Source organism: Mustela nivalis (genome assembly GCF_964662115.1).
Source record: "Mustela nivalis genome assembly, chromosome: 11".
NCBI lineage: Eukaryota > Metazoa > Chordata > Mammalia > Carnivora > Mustelidae > Mustela > Mustela nivalis.
In genome coordinates, this window is record NC_139030.1 from 81,186,050 (window position 1) to 81,209,388 (window position 23,339).

General features: G+C 40.3%; 1 protein-coding gene across 1 annotated transcript in view; it reads left to right on the forward strand.

The window, feature by feature from the left end:
* FAM124B (family with sequence similarity 124 member B) overlaps window positions 1-22,716 on the forward strand; it is a 62,005-nt gene extending 39,289 nt beyond the window's left edge. The window contains exon 3 of the transcript XR_014300649.1: window positions 22,701-22,716. The gene's annotated coding sequence lies outside the window, so the exon portion shown is untranslated. The remainder of the gene's footprint in view (window positions 1-22,700) is intronic.
* Window positions 22,717-23,339: the final 623 nt, after the last annotated feature.

A 23,339-nucleotide genomic window follows, 5' to 3' on the forward strand; every position in this document is an offset into this window, starting at 1 on the left:
CCTTAAAATGTTGATGGACTTGTCTCTCATTCTCTCACTGTTTTGTCCTTTCTTGCAACTTTATTTCTTCCATGATAATTTGGTTAGAAACTCTACATTTTCTACAGTTTTTTTTTTTTGGTAACTCAAATTTTCTGGGAAAATCATTAATTACATACAGATTCTCAAAGTGATTGGCTCAGATTTGAGTAAAGTGTTCTATAATTTTTCAAATGCCTTTGAGTTGAATTACTTCTCCATCCTCATTCTTATTTATCTGTAATTCCCATACATTTTCATGATCAGATCAGACCAGTGTTTATCAGCCTGGGCATTACTGATGTTTTGGGTCAAACAGTTCTTGGTCATGGGACCTGACATGGCATGTCTGGGAGCATCCCTCCCGCTACCTACCAAATGCTAGTAACGTCCATTGTTACCCAACTGTAACAACCAAAAATATCTCCAGACATTGCCAAATGTCCCCTGGGTGAAGGGGTGGGCAAAATCACCCATGTTGAGAACTACCAGACTAGATGATGGTTTTTCTAGATTTTTAAAATTTCATTTTGTATTTAAAGAAACAACCATTGGATGCCTTAAACTTATGAATAAGGAAGGAAAACAAGGGTTCAGGGTGATGCCCGAATCCTTACTGCTAATGTGAGATGAATTTTTAAGTGGGTAAAGTTGCCTCTGAGAAGAGCTGCCTACTTTGCGCGACGCCTGGGAGTCGTGATCTGCCCCTTCTGCTTTGACACTGGAGGAGTAGACTGGTATAAGGCAGTAAATGAGGATGAGAAGGAAAGGAAGGAAGGAAGAGAGAGAGAAAGGGAAAGAGAAAAAGAAAGGAGGAAAGAACTATTAGATTCATTCTTCTAGTTCTAGCGCTTTTTAGTCTTTCTTTTCTTTTTTTTTTTTAAGATTTTATTTATTTATTTATTTGACAGAGAGAGAGAGAGAGAGAGATCACAAGTAGGCAGAGAGTCAGGCAGAGAGAGGAGGAAGCAGGCTCCCTGCTGAGCAGAGAGCCAGATGCGGGACTCGATCCCAGGACCCTGAGATCATGACCTGAGCTGAAGGCAGCGGCTTAACCCACTGAGCCACCCAGGCACCCTAGTCTTTATTTTCTTGCGTGTGGTTTCTTTGGATCCATTTTGTTTGTCTAAACACCTGGGTTGGCTGCTTCATTGATTTCTGACTGTTCTTACTGTGGCCTGTCACTCCATGGAGTCGAGTGGGATTCAAGGGGTCTTCTGTAACCCCAGCCCAGCCCATGCACATGAATCTTTTTGTTCCACATAAGAGGTCTTTGGCTTGTCCCATGCATGTTTCATCATTTTGCAGAAGTCGGTGCTTTAACAGCTCTTCTCAAAGTTCCCAGTTCTCTCCATGATTTTGATGTTTAGTGTTTTCTGTTTTCCTGGAAGACCGAGTTGCCATTATTGTTTAGTGGCCTTCATGTTTTGGTTCATTTCAGAGTGGAAAAAAGGTAGAGATGCCTTTGATCTACCATCTAAAATCCAAAATCCAATGTACTAATTATGTAGGGTTTGATTTGGGCAAACTATATTGTTGGCTGCTAATTTTCAACAAGTTTGTGCAAGTTGTAGGAATAGCCGCTTGCCTTGTCACTTGTTTATAACAGTCCTCAGAACTGTCCTTTTCATCTTCATTTTTGACAAGTTAACTGTACTATCACTCTACTATTAGAAATAGCAATCAGGGGCGCCTGGGTGGCTCAGTCAATTAAGGGTCTGCCTTTGGCTTGGGTCATAATGCCAGGGTCCTGGAATGGCCCCCTGCATCGGGCTCCCTGTGCAGTGGGGAGTCTGCTTCTCCCTCTGCCTGCCACTCTCCTTGCTTGTGTTCTCTCTCTCTCTCTCTGACAAATAAATAAATAAAATCTTAAAGAAAGAGAGAGAGAGAAGAAAGCAAGAAAGAGAGAGAGAGGAAGGAAGGAAGGGAAATAGCAAACAGACAATTCCAGTCCGATGCATTAGCGATTTAAAATAACACTTTTCTTTCCACAGATGCATTTCATGAATAATGAGTTCTATACACGCAATGGCTCAGTGTTGCTGATGACTAGAGATGAAAGCGCCACCAGCAAAACACGGATGTCAAGGAGCGCTTACCTGGAAAACAGTGAGAAATGAAAGCCCACTGTCTGCTTCCCTGTGGAACGCAGGTTTTATGGACAAAGCCATCCAAACTCACACATTTATGAGTTGTTCGTACACTTTTCTAAATAAAACATACTCTTCATGCCCTTAAACTACAGTATCATGTTCAGAATTTAAACTTAAAACGATATATACCGTGTCAGTCTCAAAATTTTCTCCTTTTAGACCGATAGGACTTGAGATTAATGAAATTTAAACTCTGAAAATGACCTACCACTCGGAGGCAGTAGCAACCATTTTATTAAAAACAGTTTGTCATTGTTAAGTGAAATGTCAAATTTCAGCTTGCAGTGGAACCCCAGGGGCAGGAGAAGGAGACCTAGCTGTTCTTCAAGATCTTATTCTTAGCACTTAGTATTGTGTTTTGTGTGGTGGAAAAGTGTGATTTTCCCCCCTCTATTTATAATTATATATATATATACACACACACAATCAGACAAAATGAACTATAAGGTGCTTCTAAACGTTTTAAGAAGATCAAAAATAGGTGCAAAGAGTTTTACTCTCATTTTAAAAGGAACATGCAATGCTTTCTACAACCCTGAGAATGCCATTAATGTCACTGAAATGATATCTTTATTATATGAGTCATAATTCTTGGTACTGTTGAAGAGCGGAAAACTATTAATAACGTTAGGTTAATAGCATAGGTCTCTTCTTAGCTGAAAAAAAAGTGATTTTGGAATTCTAAGTCACTGACTATTTTATGATGTAGTGACAGTCCAGTAATTTCCTTAGCTCTACCTTTCTTCATTAGAAAATGTGATTTGTGTGTGGGTGTTGTCAGAATTTTGTTATTACATAAAAAGTTTCAAGACTACGTTTCCTATATTGCCTCGAGACATTTTTCCAAAATGGAAGGACTTGTATTGATCAAATTCACAGTTTGTGTTGATGAAGTCAGAAACAGTGATTAACTAATACTCTCCATATAATTAATCTGTAACACATCAAAGGGATCCAATCACTTGTTTTGGGGTTCAATTGCTCATTACTTGCTGAGACAAAGCTCATTAGCCCTCAGTGTTTATAATTTTCCTCCCTTTCCCCTTTGCTAGAGAAAATCCTTTATCAGCCAAGTCCTTTTCTTCCCATTGTCTACTCTACCTTCTAATCATGAAGAGGGAGAAGGCCATGTTGGCTAGGAAGGAGATTAAAAAACATAAAAAAAAATTCTGGTGAGTGGGGGAAAAATGGTGCTTGAGTTGGTGCTAAGAGGAGAGTAAGGGTTTTGTTCATGAGAGTTTCCTCAATAGAATTAGAAAGGAGAAGAAGGGGCACTCCTGAGACCTTTAACCCTTTTGATGTGCTTTGAGGGGCTACAAAGAACAGACTTCTCTTTTCATTGCTGTTGGTGGTTGGAGTGTGCTTCTTTTAAATTTTTTTGTTTTTATTTTTAAAGATTTTATTTATTTGAGAGAGTGAGAGCTCCTGAGCCAGGCTGGGGGAGCAGGCAGAGGGAGAGGGAGAAGCAGACTCCCCACTGGATGTGGAGCCTGATGCAGGACTCAATCCCAGGACCTTGAGATCATGCCATGAGCTGAAGGCAGATGCTTAACTGACTGAGCCACCTGGGTGCCCCCTTGCTTCTTTAAACATGACCTCCCAGAGTGGACCCTAAGCAATGTGAGCCAGCCTTCCCCACCCATCATTTATTCAGGGTCCCTCTCTAGAATGGAAATTTTAAGCTGATAGTGATTAAGAAATCACTATTTATTTTTGAAACAGTGATTTTTAAATAAATGTTTAAAGAACAAAATGTTCAGCATGCATTACTTTGTCCTAGACTACTATTTGTCATGCTTTTAGAATCTATGATTATCATGTAATGTGGTAGGGATTCTTACTGTTTTAACACTTGCATAATATTTGTGAACTATATAAACCTCTACTTTTTTTGGATAATTTTTTTCAGTTTTAAAATTGATATTTTGAGGAAAAATATAGAAGGTTATAAAGAAAGAAAGAAATGTCACTCATAATCCTCATAATCTGACCTTAAATTAGAGATATTTGTTGCTAAACTCTTGGCTTACATTTGTTTACAATTCTCATTTGGCTAAATATATAGAATTTTTTTTCAAAACAAACTGTATTTAAGCTTTTATTTTTCTAATAACATTGTTGTGGCTGGGAAATGTAATTTTAATTCAATGAACCTAGGTGAATTTTTTTTTTTCTAAGAGATAAAAGGGAGAATAGATATTTGGGGCCAGCTAACTCTCTGTCAAAGGCTCCTAGCAGTGAAATACTGGATCAAAACTCCTTTGCCTTCTAGAAGGCCCTGTGTGCCAGTGTGCCCCTCAGAAATGTTCTCCTACTCTTTTCTCTCCAGTAGTTCACAAGATTGTCGGCCTCATCTAGCTTTTGCCAACGTTTAGTACTATCATTGAAACAAATTGTTCAAAAATTTGATGGAAGAAAAAACCAAATCATCACTATATTTGCATTTTTATGATTATTAGTAGTACTCAATTTCTTTCATGTGTTCATTGGCCATGTGTATTTCTTCTTTGTGAAATGCCTTTTTTTGTGCATTTAGCCTATTTCTGATGTCTGCATTCAGCCATTTGGGGCATTATGTTGCTTGAAATTAATATCTCCAGCAAGGAGAGAGGATATTTTTGTGCGTGGTGTTAAGGATTAAAAATAACACGAACAACAGACTTCTTCAAGTTTGTAGAAAACCTCACTGAAAAGCAACAAAATGGTCAATGTTTTTTAGCCAAATGTTTTTATAAATAAACACCATAAAAATTTTATAAACAAATTTAAATTTATATTTTTATAAATTTATACTTATACATATTCATAAATTTATATTTATATTTATAAAAATTTTTATAAATAAACATTAAAATGTTTTAACCAAATGTTATTTGGTTCCCTTATAATGTCCTTTGGCGCATTTTCATTCAAATGTTCCAAGTGTAAAGGGGGTAGAATTCTCAGTGTGCTTTCAACCTTTGCTCTTTGGCTTCAAAGTCAAGCTTGTATCAAGTGGTCGTCATAAGAAAATGTGATTGGGTTTTAATTGCAGAGACCTAAGTACCTGCAGCCCCCACTACCTCCTTGCCAACTTCTCAGCCATTATGGTGTGAAAAGGAGGCTTGCCAACAATACGTGAGTCTCGTTTGGTGGTTCTTAGGCAGGATCCCTCATTGTGTGGTTGAGAATAAAATACACCCATCTGTCTGCTGCAGCTGTGGGCAACAGTGCATCAATCCAAGCAAAAGTTGACTTTTCTGGTGTGTGTACGTTTAATGTAGAAAAATATTTCTATAAGTGGGTGACTCACTTGGAAAGTTGGTTGATCACTCACAGGGTCATCCAGCTTAAGCTGTGTCTACCCCAAACCCACTGTGTGATACAACTTCATGAGAGATATTAACTACACGCAGTTAATAGTTGTTTATCCGTGTCTAAAGGCAACTGACTGGGTTGGCTTTAAAATGGATGATCTCAACTCTGACTTGAACAGTGAAGTAAATCGTCATCTAGAATTTCCAAAGAAGTGAAAGAAAAGCTCTTATTTTTGATGGGTATAACTTTCTAATTTCAGAGTTACCTTTTGATTTTTCTGTCTTCCATAACTTAGGAGAATTAACTATTTGATGATAAATTACATAGAATTACTGTCTTGGGGATTTGGGGTTCTGTGTGACCAAACACCCATCATTCACATTTAAACTGGGAAAGGCATGACACTCCTTCTAATCAGATAAATATTTCCGAAGCAAATATCTCAGGTTGTACTTCAGGTGGGATTTGCTATAATTTTGAAATGTTTCACTGGTGAACAAGTATTGAATAGCTGGGGAATTTAAGTTTCTGTAGTTTTATTACATGCTTATTCTCTTCTAAGGCTATAATATCCCCAAACTGAATTTTTATTCTCCTGCCTCTTTTAGACAGCAGAGCTGTGTCCAGTTGATTAATAGATCAAGACTTGCAGAATATGGCTGTACTTCCCTGCTTTATTATTGACTTTTTGTTCCATCCTGACAAAAGTCACTTAATTTTTCTAGATCTCTATATAAAAAGGAGGTCACAGAGCACTTAGAAATATTGCATTGTTCTGGTGTTCTGGTGCTTGAATTATCAAAATGAAATCATATTAAATGACTTTGTGTAACTTTTTTTTCTACATCCTGGAATACCTTTCAACCATTAAAAATTCTCCACCTGCCCATAATAGGGAGCACCAAGAAATGGTGAGACAGGTTTCAAGGTCATGGTGGAGATGCTGAAAAGCCCAGAATCTGATTAAACTGATTAAAGTTTAATCAAGTTAAAATTTTCAAGTAAGCCAAGGTTTGCACGTGTGAATATAGAGTCTCAGTCCTGAGAACTTGAAATGAGCTTGAATTTTTCACCATTATTAATATTTCCCTTAGCTAAGACTTCTTGCTTTGAGGCAACTTACCTAGGTATAGTGGTACCAAATAATTTTGATAATTTATCACCGTCATGTAAGGTCCCAGCCTTAATAGATACTTTTGAGCTGGAAGGGGGGGTAGTGAAGATCAGAGAAAGAGATGTTAGATTCCAAAGCAGACAGCTCAAGGAGGGCAGGTGAGAGTAGATACAGAGGGGTACTTGAAAGTCTCCTAGAAAAGGAGCAGCCACCAAGAGGGAAGGGGACAACCCCAGCCACTGGCCCACACAGTATTTCGCTTATATTAACCATGAGGACTTTGGGCTGTGGAAACCATGGTGTGGTTCTAGGAGTCTCTCAGGGGCTGAACACAAGGATCTTTTCCACTGGAGATGGTTTTTCCTCTTGCCCATGAACGTCTTGTGCATGGTGGAAGGCTTTTGAGTGTGGCTTTAAATGAGAGTAAAAAAGGTTTTCCTCAGAAAATAAGAGAATTCTATTGAAGAAGAGACTGTAGAAGGAAAAAGTAAGATATAATCACAGGATAGAATGTGATGAATATCAATGTGTCTTCGAAGAGTGATCATATGTCTGCCTTGTGAAGGAGCTCCTCCAAGCCTACATGTCATTGTTTGCTTTAATGGGTTGTGGGGTTAAGAAAAAAGAGGGGGGTGCCTAAGAAGCAATTTGTTATTTCAAGCTCTAAAGAAAAGTCAGGAGGCACGTCCAAAACTGTCTGAGGATCTACTTTGGAAAATGAAGATTTTGCTAGTGAGGGAGGTCCCTGAGACATAGAAACCTTGTGTGCAGACTTTGTCAACTGTTACTTACAGTTTTGTCTCTCCCTCGGTTTCCCAAGGATTAATTTTCATAATCAAATTCACTGGTGTGGAGGGGAAGGAAGTCGAGTCAGGGGAGGTCATTTCCTTAGATACTGCTTTCTAGGTGGCAAAGGTCACCTGACAGTTAACCAAGGGTTAAATGGAAGGTTCTAGATCTTGGCAAAAAAAGTGGGAAGTGGGGACACCTGGGTGGGTCAGTTGGTTGAGCCTTTGGCTCAGGTCATCATTCCAGGATCCTGGGATTGAGCCTCCCTGCAGCTCATGCTCTCTCTCAAGTGATAAATAAAATCTTAAAAAAAAAAAAAAAAAAGTGGGAAGTGGATTGCTATATTTTTTTGAGGCTTGTGAAATAATCTGGCTGCTGTGGTCAGCTATATTGCATAAGCTAGGGTTAACTTAAAATCTCACAAAGTTTAAGTAAGAAAGTCTACAGTGCGGGGGTGGGGAGGAGAAACTGGGGAAACTGCAGCTTAGAAGGTCATTCTCAGGCACCTCACAGTTGTTCTAAAAACCAATCACTCTGACACCTAACATGGCCGAATCATGATGGGCAGCTTTTCTTGTAATCAGATGAAGTTCCTTGTTATTTTGTTTCAAAACTTTTATAAACTTTAACACAATATCATGAACAATTAAAACTCCCTAGGTGAAAGCGATTTTTAACTTAAGCTGGTATTTAAACTATAGATCCTAGTTACTTTTTTTGGAATTCCATAACACTTGACTTGATGTATTAGAAACTAGGGTCCTGTGGAGCCTGTTAGAGGCTCATTCTAATGAGATTCAGAGCATGAGAGATGCTCTGTTTTGTGCCACAAAGAACGTCTAGCACCATCAACTGTAAATGCAATGATATTAATCTAGCACTTCTAATGAGAAGTTCGCTTAAAGTACCCAGTCTGTCAATGGTGAGTCAGCAGCCTCGGAGAAACATACCGGCAGGACATGCTGCTGAGGGATGCAGGCTTTTGGTAGAAGCTACAAGACTTTCAGGTGCCGGGGAACCATCCTGAGTCCTGAAGGTTGCTCCCTGAAAGTCATAACCACCCCTCAGCCTACTGCTCTCTATTGTCCTACCCCACTGCTAATGACCCATGGAATCTTAGAAGTCACACCTGGCCAGGATCTGAATGGTGGAGTTCGGAACTAAGGAAACTGAGGGCCAGAGATGTTTGACTGTAAGATGTCAATATGGCCAATGGGAGGTAAGAATGTAATCAGAGGCCAACGGACACTTTGTTCCACTGTGCAAAAGACAGGACATCAAGACCATAACTAGGTCATATTCACCACAACCAAACCTGTACTTAGCATGGCCAATCCACAATAAGTAATGACAACCATAACACTAAACACAGCTTCTAAAGGTACTTCATCTGCTTTCTAGGCATGAATTATATTCTGGGGAAAGCTGGCATGTCCTCGGGGGAAGCGTATATGGACGTTGGATCAGATTCCAGTTCAGGTGGTGGAATGGTCACGTGGTTCAAACTTTGAAGCTCCGTCCTTGGAAGCCCAGACTGTTCTGGTCCATCCCACTGTTCTGCTCCTGGAGCTGGGGTCACAGCCTGACCACGTGGGTCGGGAGGATCTGGGAGCCAGCAGGGTTCTGAGGCAGCGCCTGGGAAGGGAAGCAAACGGGGCCATGGCAGCTGTGTCTCCAGTGTGAGCAGCCGCATGGGGTAAGTAAGGCTCAAGACCACAGCAGGCGGGGCCTGCCCTGTAGGTCTCCGCTCACACACGGTGCCGCTGCCTGGACTCGACTGGAGCAACCCCGCCGGGTCTCCCAGGGATCCCTACTGTGGCTGGCGGCGCTGGAGGAACATAAGCAGGAATGGGAGGCAGATGGAAGCCAGCTTTGTGAGGAGTAACTATTCATATGGGAACGTCAGGATTTCCAATACTTGATATGCCGTGAATTAATTTCCTTGATGGAGAGTATGTCATAATAAATCAGAGTCTCGGTTTTCTGCCTCCTAGAGCCAATGTTTCGCTTCCTTTGGGGTAAACGGAATGGCCAGCCACACAGGAGGAAGAGGACTCTCTGGATGCATTTGTGAAGAACGCCGATTTGGAAAAGAAATCCCAAACGTTACGGTTGTTGTAAGCGTAACACCACCTGAGGAAAACTGCTTCTGGGAAACAGGCCTCGGGGAGCATAGCTGCTCAAGAGAAACGTCTTAGATTTGAGGAGAAGGTTTGTCTTAAAGACCCTTGGTCCTCCTTCATTCTGACTCTTTTCATTTGTTGGTTTCATTTTGATAAAAACTGTTTTTCCACAGCATTCACGGGTTTGCTAAAATTTGTTTGTCATTTCATTTTTCATTCAAAGGGTTAGGCCTCTCAAGCTCTCTAATGTCTGGTATCCACAGCTTGAAGGTATCCTGACACAGAATGCTTTAGTTTTATCTTCCAAAGAGACATTTAGAAACGATCCTAGGCCTCCCCAGGAGCTGAAGCCATGTTCTCTTATTAAAAAATATATTTTTCTACCACACTGTTGTAGAAAGAAATTGTAAGTACAGTGATGATCTGGTTATCAGACCCCCAGTTTCAGACAAAAGACTTTGGCACTTTGGAAAATGTTTTATATCCCCAAAGCGCCTACAATATTAATCAGAATGTTTGCATTTGGGACAGAAGTGTGCTTCTTTTCTCCTACAAAAATTTACTGGACAAAACGAAGGTATTAACAGAGAGTTAATCCTTGAAATTAGAAACAAAATCTGAAAAAAAAAAATTAGAGTTTTGTCTTTGGCTTCACATCTTTGTATTACTCCTGATACCATTACCACTGGGCATTTATCTCATACTCTTGACATGTCTGACCTTGCTTAATCTCCTGCTTTACTTTGTGCATTGGGTATTGTATTAGTTTCCTGAGGCTGCCATAATGAAATAGCATAGAATGGGTGCCTTAAGCAACAGAAATAGATTTTTTCGAGGTTATGGAAGCTGGAAGTCCTAGATCAAAGTGCAGGCGGGGTTGGGTCCCGCTGAGGGCCTCTCTCCTTGGCTTGCCAAAGGCCGCACTCTTGTTGCTTTTGTCACTGGTCCTTCTTGCAGAAGCACTTGGTGTCTCTTCTTATAAGGGCTCCAGTCAGAGTGAATTGGGGTCCCATCCTAACAGCCTCATTTTAACTTAACCACATCTTTAGCTGTCCTCTCTAAATACAGTAACATGTGGAGGTCCTGGGAATTAAGATTTCAACACCTGAGTTTGGGGGACGTGGACAATTCAGCCCATGACAGCTGTCATCTCCATTTTACAGTTGAGGAAACTGAGGCCCATGGAAACAAGTCACCAGATTCTTACTACACTGATTCTACTTAAATATCTAAGAAAAATAAAGTTAGTTTCAGTCTCCTATTTTAAATCACATAGAATATGTATATATATGTGTGTGTGTGTGTATTTCAAAGATTTTATTTATTTATTTGACAGATCACAGGTAGGCAGAGAGGCAGGCAGAGAGAGAGGAAGGGAAGCAGGCTCCCTGCTGAGCAGAGAGCCCGATGCGGGGCTCGATCCCAGGACCCTGAGATCATGACCTGAGCAGAGGCTTTAACCCACTGAGCCACCCAGGCGCCCCAGAATGTATTTTAAACCAATCCTGGAACCTAGCTACCCTTTACCTTTACCCTCACCTTACCCTTTACCTTCCCTATTTACTGAGTTTATAGTTGTTTTTTTTTTTTAATTATTTAGGGTAAAAGAATCTGAGACTTGAACTCACCAAAGTTAACTTCCCTTCAAACTGTAGAATTCATTGGAAACATAAAATAAAACATATAAGGTACCAGAATTTCTAATATTAAACATTCTAAAATTCTAAGATTCAGTTTGCTTTTTAATAGATACATATTTTTTTTTCTTGTTTCTTTTTTCTATGCTTATGAAGCCGTAATGATTCTTGCTCTGTGACTTACTAGCCATGTGACCTGGGGCAAGTTATTTAATAGTGTGGTGTGTTAGCTTCTTCATTCACAGAATAGTGATATTAATAATTTCTGCCATTGAGGATTGTTATAAAAAGCAAATGAGTTAATATATGTAAAATACTTAGAGTTGCTCCTGGCATCCAGAGTAGATACGTATCAACTGTGAACAAATATTATTATAATATCTATGTGTATATATCATATATACCATTTTGTTTACAAAAGCAGGATCGTACACTCTACCAGTAACAATCAATGCATTGTTTTCCATTCTTCTTTGTCCTGCTTAGAGATACTGTAGCTCCCTTATGACAATATCTCCTTTGCCAGGTGGCGAAATTTTAGGTTTTGCTAATAGAGGGCACGGGAGAGACAGCACAGGCTTGATAAGTGAAGGGGTTTCTCTTTCATGGAAAAGCACAGCAAAACCAAAATAATCCAGTTTAAAAAATGGACGTAAGACATGAATACACATTTTTCCAAAGAAGACATACAAATAGCCAGCAGACACATGAAAAGATGCTCAACCTCACTCATCATCAAAAAAATACAAATCAAAACTGAAATGAGATTACACCTCACACCTGTCAGAATGGCTGAATTAAAAACACAGTAAACAAGAGGTGTTGGCCAAGATGCAGAGAAAGGGAAACCTTCTCGCTCTCTTGGTGGGAATGCAAACCGGTGCAGCCACTCTGGAGAACAGTATGGAGGTTCCTCAAAAAGTTAAAAATAGAACTTCTCTGTGATTAAGCAATTACACTTCTAGGTATTTACACAAACCATACTAATATATGGTTTGGTATGTATATATACCAAATATACTAATCTGAAGGCACACATGCACCCCGATATTTACAGCACCACTATCAACAATCGCCAAATTATAGAATGAGCCCAAATATCCATGAACAGATGAATGAATAAAGCAGAGATGGTGTATCTATATATAATGGAATACCACTCAGAGACAAAGGGAATGAAATCTTGCCATTTGCAATGACGTGGATGGAACTAGACGGTATCAGGCTAAGTGAAATAAGTCAGTTAGAGAAAGACAATTATATGATCTCACTCATATGTAGAATTTAAGAAACAAAACAAATGAACATGGTGGGAGTGGGGAAGGAGAGGCAAACTAAGGAACAGACTCTTAACTGTAGAGAACAACATGGTGGATCCTGAAGGGGAGGTGGACGGGGGTGGGTTGAATAGGTGATGGGGATTAAGAAGGACACTTGTAATGAACACTGAGTGTTGTATGTAAATGATAAATCACTAAATTCTCTATCTGAAATTGATATTACACCGTTTATTAACTAACTGGAATTTAAATAAAAACTTAGAAAAAAAAAAAGAGAGAGAAGCACAGCTGCAGGGGCTTGCAGAAGACTCACTGGTACTTCCTCTCTAGGAAATTTTGTGGGCACCCTCGTGGACAGCTTTCTGCTCAGCAGCCCCCACTTGCTGATTGCAGACGAGCTCTGGCCTCTGACACCCCCAGAGAACTTCTCTACCATCAGTGGGAAGAACCACACCTTCTTCAGCTCATTCTGATTCCCCACTGTGCTGTGGTGGTGAGGAGAGGAGTCTCGCATTTGTTCCTTGGGAACTAATAAATATGTTTTTTATGAACTTATAATCGTTTCTGAGTGCTGCTGTAACAAATGAGCACAGACTTAGTGACTGAATACAACACCTGTTTATTATCTTACAGTTCTGGCGGTGAGCTGACCAAAATTAACATCCGTGGGCTGAAACCACGATGTGGGTGGGGCTGCCTTCCTTGGCGGAGGCTCTAGGGAGAGGCTGCTTGCTTGCATTCTCCAGCCTCCTCAGGCTGTCCCATTCCTGGTGGCACCCCTCCTCTTCCAATCCAGCAATGCCAGGCAGCCTTCCTCTCATGCTGTCATCTCTCCGGTTCTGCATGCCGGCCTCTTTGTCTCACTTAGAAGGACTGTGGTGATTACCTTGGACCCACCTCGATGATCCAGGCTCCTCTCCCCATGTCAGTGTCAAGGGAGGAGCAACCTCATTCCACGGCCACTTTGCTTCTCCTTTGCCAGCTACCCTAACGTACTGTGTTTTCTGGGGTTGGTTAGGACACGGGCGTCCTTGGGAGCCCATTGCTCTGCTTTCCAGCTTACTTCATCTGTCCTGTTCCCTTTGTTTGTGTCTGTCATTTCCCTTCTATGGTCTCCTTGGAGCTGTCGTCTTCAGCTAGCTTCTAATCCTGGCTATGTCTACGTCTATAGGAACACGGCTTTTGTGGAGGTTGATACTTCATTAAATATTTAAGTGGACCATGCTGTCATTTTTCTAGAAATTAAGCATATATTAGACATAAATGCCAACTAAAGACTCTTTTTCTGACACAAGAAGAGCCCATGGTATATTTTTAAGTGGGAAACACCTTTTGCAGAACAGCTAAAATATAACTGAGAAAAGAAATTATTTTTTACTTTAAGCTTAGAAACAGGGACCTTGCCTCCTCATCTCTATACTATTTGTTAAATGTCAACCTCCAGCTGAACCGTCAACCTATTGACATTTTTTACTGTTGTAAAACAAATATTATTCCCCTGTAGTTATACAGGAAAAGCTGCCTGAGCAAGCTGAAATAGCTCAGTTGGGAGAGCGTTAGACTGAAGATCTAAAGGTCCCTGGTTCAATCCCGGGTTTCAGCAGTGTTTTTGATGTTTATGCTAAATGTACTTTCTGGCAGTATTGAACAAAATGTAAGCTGTAAGGGGAAAATTAGGCTCTCATGCAGATTTCTGGGGCGGATCATTGGCTTTTTAGGGAGGGGGTGGTGTCCAGTGTCTTGGGGGGCCTTTTTGAATAAACCCACTAGCACTGTTGAACTTCCTGAGTATGATAGTAATAGCTGACTTGTCTAAATACTTGCCAAGTGTCAAGATTTCTTCTAAGCTCTATGTAGCTTAATTATTTAAAATGACCACTTAGGGGCACCTGGGTGGCTCAGTCAGTTAAGCCTCAGACCCTTGGTTTGGCTCAGATCATGATCTCTGAGTTCGAGCCCTATGTCAGGCTCCATGCTGAGGTGAGGAACCTGCTCAAGATTCTCTCTCTCCCTCTGTCCCTGCCCCCCCCACCTCTTAGAAAAATAGCCCTTAAAATTCTCAATAACTACTTGTTAACTAAACAAAGTGTGTGTCTGAGACCTGATATATATGGTAGGTATAGAGTTAATGATTTTTACTTTGAGCATCATTATTATTTCTATTGGCTAGGAACTTCAAAAGCTAGAACTATGAGACGTGAGTTATTTCTTCTTTTTTGGGGGGTGGGGTGGCTCACACATCACTTCCAATTGATGTGAGTTATTTCTAATGACCTTCACCCTGCCATCTGATAAGGTGGTATTAAAGATCATCATTTCCCTCCTGATTATTTTTAAAATCTGTATTAACAATTCCTTGCTTTTATATGGTCAATGCAAAAGCATATTTTCCTACTGGGCTTTAGTTTTGCAGAATGGGATTTAGTTTCTATTCCAAAGGTCTTCCCTGAGTTTATAAGCAGCAGAAGGTGGAGAGGGGTCTTTGAAGTCTCTGAAATGGAGTGCAAACTTGCGTGTTACACGTTTCCCTGGGAATACTGTCCACAGGTATCAGATTCTAGGTTTGTGATCTAGAAAAGGTTTAGAAAAGTGATGCAGAAGATTTCCTCATCACAACAACTTGCTGATAATTTGTGACCCCACCTTTGAATTTTGCTAAGGTGTCGAGTGATAGAACTTTTCTTGATTATTGTGCTTGCCCCTTGCTCAATACTATCTACTGAGAGGTGGATTTCAGGAGGGAGCCCAGACTGTCAACAAACTTTCCTTCTGTCTGGGTGGTGGTCTTGGGGGCAAATTTCCCATAGTGAAGCCGATTTTGGGAGGCCTCCTGCTACTTTGGGGTACCCCTCATGACCCACCCCCATCACTGGGTTTAATCTGTTGAGGTGGCTCTCATGCTCCTAATTGTTTCTTTTCTGGGGGAGATTAAGGATGAAATCCCCATGTTTCCTTTATTATTTAACTTTTTAAAAATCTGTCGTTCTTGCTGATGGCATTTGTAGACAATCTGGATGTCCAAAAGCAACACCAGGCAATGACTGCCTGTTCTTCTGTCTTCATATTATTGAATGTCTATCACCTATATGACATCACCATGAATTGGCCATGCTTTGGTCAAGAGGTAGTGTTTTCAGTGAAGGCCAGGCATTCTCTACGCTTTGAGGATTTACATAAAGTACAAGTGTTGCAGGTTTTTCCGTTTCAATTCCTCTTTTCCCCCAAGAATTTAGCCCACTTCCAGAAAATATGCCTCCTGAAGAACGAATTGGCTCAGGAACTGAGCTCTCATGATGAGACTGGAGCAAGAGATAGGGTTCTCATGGACGTCTGACGGCTGAAGGACTGAGTCAAGTGCATGGAGAAACATCTAGGGTCCCAAAACAGCGTCCACTTCCAAATGCGAAGTCCACTGAGGTAGAGGCAGGATCTGGGCCAAAGGGATGAGACCAAGCATTCTAGGCTAGGCCAGGCAGTCTCTGAAAAGTGGGTGAGGAGCAAGCTTTCATGGACAACAGGGTTAGGGTAGTATTAAGGGCTGTGAACAAGATGGAAAATACTTTTCATTCTTCTCAGTAATCGCTACACTTTTATTACATGGGATTCGGGTTCTGTACTATTTGTATGTGTATACACAAACACACACACATACACATACAGAAGTGTTGGTATCTAAAGGGAATGTGGATTGTATTGAACAATATAACTGGAAAGAGAATCAAGTATTTAAAAAAAATTTTATATTGTTTTTATGATTATAAAAAAAGTATAAACTACTGAAACATTAAGATTTTTTACTTTTTTATTAAAAAGTAAAGATAGGTCTACTCTAATCCCAAATCTAGTATCTATTCCTTTTCCAGACTCTTACTATGCAGTGCATGTAAAATGAATGTATATAAACATAAATGCACTTATATTTTATATAGAATTAGGCCATTAGGTCATAATATTTTTCCATAATTTCCAAACAGCAAGACTGAATACCTAAAATAATAGTGAAACATTATTTTCTTTGGTATATTTCCTTTTCGAGTTTATTTTAATAGAAATAAAATAAAATATTAAAGGCAAAGACATGAAAACTCAAGCCCTAACTATAGCATAATCCAAAATTCTAAAAAAAAAAAAAATCATACTTTACAAAATCTTAAGTGAGGGGGGCAAATGGGTCTCATTAGTAACAGAAATATTTATTGAATATCTGTTCTGTGTCAAACCCCATTTTGAGCAATTTCCAGGACTTAGTTCTTTTATTTTTTTTTTAATATTGTATTTATTTGACAGAAACAGACATCACAAGTAGGCAGAGAGGCAGGCAGAGAGAGAGAAGGAAGCAGGCTCCCTGCCGAGCAGAGAGCCCGATGTGGGGCTCGATCCCAGAACCCTGAGATCATGACCTGAGCCAAAGGCAGAGGCTTTAACCCACTGAGCCACCTAGGCACCCCAGGACTTAGTTCACTTAATCAGTGATGAAAAATGCAAAAAAGCAAGCAGCAAATAAGCATTTATAGCAATTTTAGAGTATTATAGAGGGACCGGTCTAAGTTCTATGACGTTCTATGGAGGAGTTAGAAGTTAACAATGTCACAAAGTCTAAGCAAGAACTCGTGGGGACTGGCAGTGCGCAGAGCATTTAGAGAAAATGCATGCTGCCATTATCTTTTTAAGGTCAGAGACCATAAATCGTCTACATGAGTACAATCTGTTCATTAATATGTATATGTATATTTAGGTAAGTGGTGATGGTTTATATATCTGTCATTTAACTCATATTGATCATAAAAATACCAAACTTGTTCTTTTAATTTCTCATTCTTAGTGTGGTGTTTAATTCACAATGATACAAATCACTTTTATAATCTTTATTATTATTAATTATAGTTTTCATGAAATCACTTTAAAAACTCCAAAGGTACTTAGAGTCAGTCGGAATTACCTTTATAAATCATTCTCTTTGAACATGTGTAATGTTGGCTAGAACTGATAACTTGGCTGGTCTAAACTCTCTCCTGCTGGAAAGAGTATAACTGTTTAAAGCCTAGTATTTCTTCCAGGACGAATTCATTTTGTTTCTACATTTGGGATCTGTAATCAGCAGAGTGGGAATTAAAATTGTGTTCATGTTTTTCTTTCCCTCAGAGTCTGTGAAACTCTCCAAATTAACTCCAGAATGGATTCAACCTAATTCCTGAGAAGTCTGGTGAGTAATTTTATGGAGGTTGTTCAGTGTCCTAGAGACAACAGAGATCTTCAGGTAAGTTAATGGAGGAAGAAAAGGACTGTGAAGTAAAGAAAGAATAGGAAAGAAAAAGTGGGTAATCACTTTTTTCTTTTAAGATTTATTTATTTATCCCAGAGAGAGAGAGAGAAAGAAAGAGAGAAAGAGAGAGAGAGAGCATGTGCATAGGAGCGGGTGTGAGGGGCAGAGGGAAAGAATCTTTTAGCAGACTCTGTGCTGAGCAGGGAGCCTGATGCAGGGCTCAATCTGAGATCAGGGGCTGAGCCAAAACCAAAAGTCAGATGCTTAACCGAGTGAGCCACCCAGGTGCTGCATGAGAAAGTGAGTATCCTCTTAGGAAAGGGCTCAGAAATCAGGAATAGATTAGAAAAATTAGGCTGGAGAGTCTATATTCCCAGGTACACAGGGTGTAGGCATCTCCTAAGGAAGGAAACTAAGGAACACGGATCTTCAGTTTTGAGAACCTCTCATGGTTTAACTGAATTGGCATAAGTTCAAGGACAAGTACATCTTCTACTATGTTATTCTAAAATTGTACATTTCCATGTTTTGCATTAAAATCTGGAAAAGCTAGGGGCGCCTGGCTGGCTCAGTTGGTAGAGCATGCTCTTGATCTCAAAGCTGTGAGTTTGAGCCCCATGTTGGATGTAGAGATTACTTAAAAAACAAAATCTTTTTTAAAAAGTTTAAAAACTGTAGAAGTTATTTCAAAACCTACAACAGTGATTACTGTGTTCCAAAACAGAACCACTTCTTGGTTTAAAAAAGTTGAGAAAGTGGTGATGACTAAACCACAAACTTACTCTATTTTTTTTTTTCCCTTCCAAGGTTGTCTCTTATTCTGCCTTTTAAATAATTTCCAAAAAAATAAAACAAGGTGGAATCAGAGAGGGAGACAAACTTTAAGAGACTCTTAATCACAGGAAACAAACTGAAAGTTGCTGGAGGGGAGAGGGTGGGGGCGATGGGGTTACTGGGTGAGGAATATTAAGGAGGGCTCATGATACAATGAGCACTGGGGGTTATACAAGATGGATAAATCACTGACCTCTACCTCTGAAATCAGTAATATATTACATGCTAATTAATTGAATTTAAATTAAAAATAAATTAAAAAAATACATTTTCCATGTTTAGGTTCTTCTCAAAAGAAAGCTCATAAGAATGATTAAATACAGCCAATGGAAAAGAATGGTGCCATGTACCCAACCCTCTCAAGAACGTCACTCCAAAAATATAATTTCAAAAACTCTGAAATGTGTGAAACCATCTATGTCTACTTCCTTCCAAATGAAACATACCTGGATAATTTTGTTTTACTGATGAAGACCACAATTATTCTCCTTTTTCTTTTAGAAGTAGATGTGATGTTTTTCTCTTAGGATCATTAAGGGTAGATCTGACAAATGCTATATAATTTACACATTCTTCACTCAGTCCGCATGCTGGGCCTGAGTTTTCCTATCAGTTTAGAGAACTGAGTTGAACTAATGTGCCTTTTTTGGCTCTATGGATATGTAAGATCCGTATCTACCATCAGAGCCTTTCCCTGTCAGTTACACTGGGGAGGATTCTTAGCTTCCTTGATCCACATGTCACTAATTTTATGCCCATCAATCTTGCCTTCTGATGAAAAGGAAAGGGGGTTCACTTACTTTATTTCTGGGACATTACATCTCCCTAACATCTGGCAGTAACTCTCTGCAAAGATGACAATCAATCCAGGACACACTGGCTAGCCTACAGTGATCTGGAAAGCCTTTCAGAGGTTATTTTGCAAAGCTGATAAAATTGTTCTACCAGGAGACCAAGAATACACACCTTGTTCTTTCACCAATTTATTGGGACTTGTGATAAAGTAAATTTGCCCAGAAGTGAACATTTATGCTCCCTGACTAGTTCCATACAGTTAATGAATAACGTCTTCTGTAAACCAGGGCTTAGTTGGCTTCAGCCCTGTCCTCAGTAGTTTCTGTTCTTCCTTCTCTGTAATCCTCCCAACATCCCCATGTCAGCCCCATTTTACAGAGGAGGAACCCAGATGTAAGGAGTTTCAGTGGCTTGCCTCATGGCTCACGGGCGATGGATCAGGTTAGCTTTTAAACTTGTTTGACCTCCAAACCCTGGCTTACTTGCTCTGCCATGTCCCTTCCTGGATGACTGGTCTGTTCATCAATTCTACATGTCATCGGATTAGATTAAAGGTTCTGTATTAATTGCATAATTTCATCCTTACCTTCTTTTCCTAAATTAAATGTTGGCACTGTCATGGAGACAGCACTGATTTACTGGTACTGATTATGTGCTAGGCACTCAGCTGGACAGCTCCACATACTTCCATTTCCTTTTAATGACAGCTCTGGAGGCAAGCATTATTATCTTCAGCTCTAGGGTAAGGACATTGATGTACAGAGAGGTAATCCATCCGTGGTCACACAGTGAACTAGGGACAGGGCCGGGATTCAGCCCATCCATGCTGATGCCACAATAAAGTCTTCCTGGAGCTGGTAGTGTCATTTGATGAACCAATGTTCTAATTCACATCTATGCTTTGCCCTTCACCAACCAAGCAGCACATGTTAGCTTGCCTTTTTGTTTTTTTGTTTGTTTGTTTGTTTTTAACAAACCCACACTCCATGATTCTGGGTGGAATCTTACAGAAAATAACTGAAAGTGACATTTTGAAGGATTGGAATTTTCTCTTTGATCCTTAATTTTTTTTCTCATTTGCCAAGTCTCCTCCCCCTCCCTCCTCCTCCTATTCCCCTCCCCCTCCTCCTCCCCCTCCCCCTCGCCATCCTCCTCCCCACCCTCCTCTTCTCTCTCTTCTTCCTCCTCTTCCTCCTCCTCCTTCTTCTTCAAGGAAATATATCTTTTGCTTTAGGACATAGAACTCAGAACAGTCTTGAACACGAGGGGGTCAGTAACTGCAAATTTCAAACTTCCATGAAAAAAAAATCTTTCTTCTGAGAACACACTCAAGTTACATATGAAAGTTCCTCCTGCACTAGAGGATAGAAAGTAGTTTGAACATCTTATGGTTTCCTTTATCTTGACCCAAACATGTATTTCTACTCTGAAAATTGCCCTTTGTTTTTGGAGAGCCCCCAGAGCACTGAGGAAATGCCACTTATTCCAGAATACCTCATCCAGCGCCATTTACACATTACGCACTCAGCAAATATGTTGAGACTTCTTCCCCCTGTTCAACCAAAAACATCTTATCCTGTGCCTAGTAAATACGGGTGTCAGTCACACCTTGTCAACCAACTCTGTGGAGAACCCCGGATATGTAACTTCTGTGCTGGGTGTGAACTTAGCTAGAGTTATGTTTGGCAGCTGAACCCTCTTGAATGGAAGGAAGGAAGCCAAGCTTAGGTTTCAGAGTGTGCCAGACTCATTCAAAACCAGATTTACCCCGTAGCTGAAAAGACACCACCCTGCTTCTGAGAGGAAAGGCAATTTTGGTGCCAGGTCATTTCCTCCCTTCCTTCCTTCTGACTGTCTTTAGATCACTGGTCATTCCTGCTGCCAGAAATGTACTCTTTTATGGTCTCTGCACAAACCTCCAGATTTGGCTCAGTTCCTGGTTCCTCCCAAAGCCTCCAATAATTATTCAACCTCATATTCAAGCCTTAAGTGATTATTCCACCTCGTGGAGCTCCTGTCTCCAAAGTCCCATCAGCTGCTGATGTTCATGTATTATTTGTTATGTGATATCTCATCATTCCATCTAGATGGGCTTTCCCTGAGACAGGCATCCTGCCTTACGCTTCTATTATGTGCCACTGTCTTGAAGATATCACAGGTGACGGTCCCAAGTCTTATGAATTTAGAATCTCTTGCAGATACATTATGTACTCACAGACCAAAGAGCCCTGGGATCCTGTGCCATTGCCAAAACAAGTTAGCAGTTGTACGAAAATTACACAAGGTGATTTTCAATTTGCTTTTTAATACCACTGGCAACCTACTTAGATGAGTTGGGACGTTTAGGAGACATCGTTGACAAGCGAAAAACCAAATAAGTGATAGTTTTGAAGAGTCATCTTCCAGACCAGTAACCTGGTCATCCTCCAGTGACTTGAAATCCCATCTGATAGACTTTGTATTTTGTATTTTTAAAAAGATTTTACTTACTTGAGAGAGTGAAGAGAAAGAGAACACGAGCACCGGGGGGGGGGGGGGTGCAGGGATGGGGTGGGCAGAGGGAGACGCAGACAACTTGCTGAGCAGGGACCCTGATGTGGGGCTCAATTCCAGGACCCTGGAGTCATGACATGAGCTGAAAGCAGACTGACTGAGCCACCCAGGAGTCCCTAGACAAATAAAAAATACAATTTTAAAAAACTTATATCTTCCTTGAACAACAGAAATCACTTTAGACATTTACCAGTAAGTTTCAAATTTAAATTTGGCTTAGATATGAGACTAGTCCCATGCATATTATTTTTTAAAAATGTTGTAAAGTTGAGGTAGAATTTACACACAGTAAACTCAATCTTTTTAGTGTATAGTTTTGAGTTTGACAAACAGAAAGTCATGGAACCACCAACACAACTAGGATACTGAAATCTTCCATCACCATCCCACCAAATTCTCCCAGGCCTTTAGAGTTAACCCCTTCTCCCATGTCCAGGAAACCACTAATCAGTTTTCTGTCCCTAGTGTTACCTTTTCCAGAATGTTCTAAATGGAATTAGGCAGTGTGTGGACCTTTAAATTGGCTTTCTTTCACTTAGCGTAACGCATTTGAGATTCACCCATGCCGTTGTGTGTGTGGATTGTTTACTCCTTTCCGTTGCCAAGCATGCATATTCAATTATGGATTTTGGGTATCTTGGTTTTATAGCGAGTGTGGGGATCTGAGATCACTACTGATGATGTACGCACAACCATGGGCAATGCCTCCCTTTGTTCAACCTCTGTATGATAGATCGGCAATGGCTGCCTCTCTAATGTTTAACAAGGACAGCTATCCATGCCAGGACCCAGGTTACAAGAAATACACCAGCAGACCCTTCTTGGGAAGGCTGGGGTGCAGGAGGAGAGGTTCAAGGGTGGTACAGCTGTCCATAGTAGAGCTATCCATGCCAGAACCCAAGTTACAAGAAATACACCAGTAGACCCTTCTTGGGAAGGCTGGGGTGCAGGAGGAGAAGTTCAAGGGTGGTACAGCTGTCCATAGTAGAGCTATCCATGCCAGGACCCAAGTTACAAGAAATACACCAGCTGACCCTTCTTGGGAAGCTTGGGATGCAGGAGGAGAGGTAAAGTGCTGCCTGGGACATTAGGATTTTACATTTGGGAGTTGAGAAACGTGAACGTAGATCACCATACTGTGCAATAATCAATCCCCTTCTGCCTGTGGGGGTGGAAATAGTATTTTTAAATAAAAAACAAACAACAAAACAAAAACCTCTGCATTCCTGTAGTTTGATTGCATATCCCTGTCAAATTGTACAAATGTAAATATAAAAAGATAATTATGAAGAAGAACGTTGACAGGAAAACAAGAGATGTTTTAGTGTTCTTAATATACTCGCCACACATCAGTTTCCAAATGTCTTGTCTAAGTTAGAGCTAGCAACATTCTCAAGACTATGTTCCAAGGCCGTACGTGCCTGGAAAATCCCAAATCTCTTTCCAAGACTGTTTTTCATCTTTTGGGGCCATGATTTCCCAG